The sequence below is a fragment of the Physella acuta genome, unplaced genomic scaffold (assembly GCF_028476545.2).
Source record: "Physella acuta isolate Inbredline_101_S28 unplaced genomic scaffold, ASM2847654v3 ptg000303l, whole genome shotgun sequence".
NCBI classification, from domain to species: domain Eukaryota; kingdom Metazoa; phylum Mollusca; class Gastropoda; family Physidae; genus Physella; species Physella acuta.
This window is the reverse complement of record NW_026731822.1, coordinates 310001-315580: the sequence shown is the minus strand read 5'-3', so window position 1 is coordinate 315580 and position 5580 is coordinate 310001.

Here is a 5580-nt window from a genome sequence, read left to right as displayed (position 1 = left end):
CATTTTTTGGATGGTAATTTGAAAAGAAAAATAATTGGGCTTATAGAACATGGTGGGAAGATGAGGCAAATACCAAGGTCCAATAATCTTGACCAAAGATATATATATATATATATATATATATATATATATATATATATATATATATATATATATATATATATATATATATATATATATATATATATATATATATATATATATATATAAATACATACATACATATATATATATATATATATATATATATATATATATATATATATATATATATATGAATTTGACTTTGTTAATGAAAATAAACATTTTTTTTGTGTATTCTAAATCTTGTTACTGTAAAAGTTTTAAAATCTAAAGGCCTATATGTTATATTTTAAATGTAAAGAGCTACTTTAGTAAAAAGAACTAACAGCCAATGTTCTGTCCTCACTATGTCCATGTTTGCACATCTGATCCAATTAGATCCATCATTGCAACTATTTCATATTTTATACAGTTAATACCAGTGGTTTTTTTTTTACTAAATTTTACTTTCAAATTAAATTATACAATACTAGTAACTACTTTAAAAAATAATATTTGTATTTGTTACTAAATCATAGTATAAGATGTTTTGATTCTTACTAACCTAATCAGAATTGTCAATTTTTATTGAAGCAATCGCAGTAGCATTTGTCATATAATTCTATTTTTTTATATTTATTAAATTGAAGTAATGACTACTATTGGTTAATTTAAAAAAATGTAAAACCATAAATTTCAATTTTTTAAAACTTTATTTACTTCTGTGATATTCTTATTAGCATCTTGTTTTTGGGATTAACTTAATCATTTTTCTGCAGGTGTAATAGTTTATATGGTTAATTATTGTGGAAGTGTTAAAAGTTTGTTCTAACTTTGTTACAAAACATTTGTGTTAATATTTTTTTAAGTTTTCTGAAAAAAAAAGTCTTTGGCTGTGCCTATATAAATAATCAGCTTAATAATGAAATGTAGCTGACTAACCTTTTTACCATTGTACAGTGTTTTATACTTTCTCATACACAAAGTATAGGGAAGTATTGTATTTGTAATCATGCAAAAAAAACCTCAAAATTGGAATTAGATTTTGACATCTTGATATTATACACCTTCTTGAGTCTGAAAAAAAAAAAAAAAAAGTTTTGTAATGTGTCTGTTTGTATGTGTGTTTACAAGATAACTTATTAAAGCATCAGTTAGGTGGAGAACATTTCTTATATAGGTTTCTTTCAGCTTTTGAGCATTTTTCCCCACTGAATGTTGTACTGTACTCCATTTTCTCAAAATCATTTACAATTGGATATGTTTTTGTCAGAAAGCAGCATACTATTCTAAGAAACTTTTCACATCTATGTATTTCCTTAAAAAACCAAACAGTTTTGTTACAAATATTTCTATAGCTAGATTACTCTGGAAGTGCTATAACTACTTGTACTGTTATTTAAGATTATGGAAGAAAGTTTATTCCTTAACTTTTTTAGTGTTTGTGTTTAAAAAAGCCAACAGTAGATGAACACATAGAAAGGTGTTATTTATAAATATTTAAATAATGAAACTCTGAAATGGGTGTAAGGGTCATCCACAAATGATGTCACACTCATAGGGGGGAGGGGAGTTCCTTATTTTTGTGAAGGTATGTGATGAGGGGAAGGTAGAAGGGGGGGGGGGGGGTTCAGATGGTGTGACATCACACTTTGGCATTATAGAAAAGCTGTGTTAGAAAGCGATTTTTAGCCATTATTTTGTATTTAAGAAAATTGTTTAATAAATTGTAATAGGAATTGATTAAAATATTCTGTTGACAGAAGTCAGACAAGATTTTGGAAAAATATCGATGTTTTAAGAAAAATTCAACAGAAATTTTGAGGGGGGTTGTAGGTTGAGGTGTGATGTCATTTTAGGGAGGGGGGGTCTGGCTTTTTGTGACAACGTGTGATGGAGGGGGTGGGGGGTGTAAAAATCTTTTAAAAAGTGTGACGTTATTTATGGATGACCCCGTAATCGATCATTCTTCACATTTTATTTTTTATATCCAGACTGTTGTGACATCTATAGAGGGATTGGGGTGTTTGTTTCATAATTCACCTGGTTAGCTCATTGTCAGGGAAATAATGAACAAGCTAGGGAATTGGGTTGGGGTTTATATAATTTCCACATGGTTTAGGTAAGTTTTGAAATAAGATTATTGTGTTAGTTGTAGTTCCTTGTATATTTTAGTATTGCTTGAACTAAATGTTGTATTTATATAAAGATATAAACATCTATGCACTATACATACTATATATATATATATGTATATATATACATATATTTATTTATTTATTTATTATATAGACCGGAAAAATGTCCATTGTTTTTTATATAACCTCATCAAGCTCTTATAATCATTTCTAAACATTAAAAATCAGATAACTCACAATATTTGGTCAGCCATTACTATTGAAGTTTAAAGTAAATATATATCGTTACTACTTACAGTTGAATAAACTTAATTATTGATTCTTTGACAAGAACAGAAAGAAAAGAATAATAGTAATAGTAAAATAAAACAGACAGTTGCAGGTCTATTGTTATGCTCTCTCCTACATCAATTAAAATAATATATATATAACACAATAAACCATCTAGCTTTTTCAAATTAAAAAATGTGCAATTGGTCACCGACTAGTTAAATAAGATGGTTGATATTTGTACTATCAAAGTGAGTTTATAATTATTTGAAATATGTTTAAAACTAAATTCATTTTTGAAATTATAAGCAAGCCTACTCTTAATAAATATTTCTGAAGCTTTCACAAGGAGTCATGATTTTGAGCCTCTCTCTAAATCAAGACAACTATTATCACATATTTTATAAAAGATTTAATTTAATCTGTGTCTATTTAAAGGAAATTGTGAAGTATTCACAGAATATTTATCCATTCAAACCTGGAGATCTATATAGCGATGATGTAGAGTTCGCCTGTTTCTGTGAGAACTGCATAAAAGGGATAGTGTGCTCAGCTACCTTGACTTTCCCTAACTCATAACTGCTGGGTAGACTCTGGGATATTTTACGGACTCGAGCACCTCGAGCAACAGAAGCAAATAGAAGATTTTCACGTTAATGGCCATGAGCTCTGCTATCTAATTGTCAATAATATTTTATGTAAATTTTGTAAATGTTTGCTTTTATGTATTTTTAATATTTGCATTCTAAAATACTTTAATTGTAGTTACTATTGCTTATTAATAGTCAAATTGGTTTGTATCTTGCTTGCTTTTCTTTGTTTCCAGTAATTACATATCTATATTAAAAAAGTTGGAATGGTTTTCTTATTCGTTTGATTTTTCATGGTGTGGATTATTACTCATCCTGATGTAATATGTTTTAATGTGTTCTTATTGCTGCAAATTACAATGCCCTAAATATATACATTATATTGTAGGACTAAACATAGCCTTACAGTAGGTGTATATTTTCTAAAATTAAAAGATTGAAACAGCTGGATCTAAGTTTTAGCCAGGTTCCTGAAACCAAGAGTGTGTAGCCTAGTTCTTCTTGGGTTGGTTTAGCTATAGTTCATGCATAGCAGAGTTTAACAGTTATTTATATAACAAAAAAGTAAAAAAAATGATTGAAGAATGTGCCATCAATACTTGTTCTAGTTTCATTGGTAATCACATTATTTGACATTGGAATCTTGATTCATTTCAAAGTTTGCTCATGAGAAACATCTCATTAATTTGAGAGTAACACACAGACTAGTTCAAACATTTTGTCGGCTAGCAAAGATTTTAATATGATCATCCAACTTTCTTTAAATAAAATATTATATAATGTATTGTCACATTCATCATGATAACTGTGCACAAGTAGTAAAATGTAGACACTTTAATCATTACAAACAATATATTGCCATTTATATTTATGGTGGAGTAAGTGTAGGGGGGGGGGGGGGATTAAACAGTTACAGTAATATCCAGAGATAGTTAACATTGGATTTTTCTAATCCCAACACACTCGACAACACCACTGCGTTGCAAGACACAAAATGACACCACATTGGAAAATGATAAAAATTTACTGTTGAAATGTTTTATCCAGTTTAAAAGATAAATAGCCATAAAAGGAAGAAGGGTGGCATCAAAAAGATAATGTAAAATTGTTGGAGGGGGTGATACCTTCATTTACTAAGACTTTGTCTCTGGGGTAATCTTCCCTAACGTAGCCTATAAGCCACACTCCTACAACTTCACCTTGGCCTTAGTATCCATTAATTTCACACTTAATTTGCTGTTTTGATTGCATGCATATCTTATGAAATAATTCTCGTTGAGTACTTGAAAGCAAAGCATATTGTAATTATCAACTTTATTTATAAAACTTATGGTAGCATACATTATATATATACATTATACATACATACCATGTATTAGTCCTAGAATCTAGATCTACATGACATAGGCCTCAAGTGATTAAAATTCTTAATATCCTGACGTAGATGTTGTGTAGTATTATATATATTTTACTAGATCTATAACTATAGGCCAATATCCGAACTTCATAAATAATTTTTTTTCTTCTGCATTGCACTTTTAATTTTTTTTATTAACCTTTCCTTTAAATTTTTTTTTTTTTTTACAAAAGGCCCAATGGCCTCACTGGGAAAAAGACCCACCATTAAAAATAGTGTTAACTATTATAATTATTATGGACATTGAAAACCAAGGAGCTTTTCGCTGTTGACCTTATTATTATGAGGAATATTGGATACAAGTTTATGATAGTTAAAATTAACGGTAAAACGTAAGCAAATAAAGAAAACCTATACCGACTAACAAAATGAAAAATCTTTGCTATTGGCCCGTTTTCTTCTGACCGACGGAATAAGCTTATCTGTAGAAAAAAATGTTCGGAGCAACTTCACAAACAATTTCGGGATTTCCCGAATTTGACATAATTTTCCGGTCTTAGGGAAATAAAATACCCCAGAAAAGAAACATACATTTCATCGAGCGGTTGCATACATTATTCACAGTGTGTTGCAATTTGCAAGGCGTGTGTCACAGCTGCACTTGAAATGTGTGTAATACTGTCGTGCGATCCAGTTTATACTGACTAACCTCAGCTGTGTTGGTATAGTCATTCGTAAATGACGTAAGACTTCTGAGAAACGGTGAGATTTGTCAATAGGATCCCAATACCATAACCTTTGTGTGGGTTTCCTGTAAATTCCGCTAGTAGGCCCTATAATGGTTAGGGTGGGTTAATGTATGTGGGGGTTAGGGGGATTTGATTTACCATTCTTAGACACAGTGTTTCTTCCAGACTTTTTTCTCCGGGGGGGGGGGGTAGACTTTTCGGGGGGGGGGGGGGGGTCGACACTGTTATGTTAAAAGTACATATTTTCTATATAAATTTCATATCGTTTGGGGGGGGGGGGGGGGCGGTAGACTTTCTTCGGGGGGGGGGGGGCGGGGGATGCCTGGAAGAAACTGCTCAGAACATAATGGATTTGAGGGGAAAGCCTCGGCTCAAATAGGTAGCGTCGTTTACTGTTTAAGACGACATTTAAG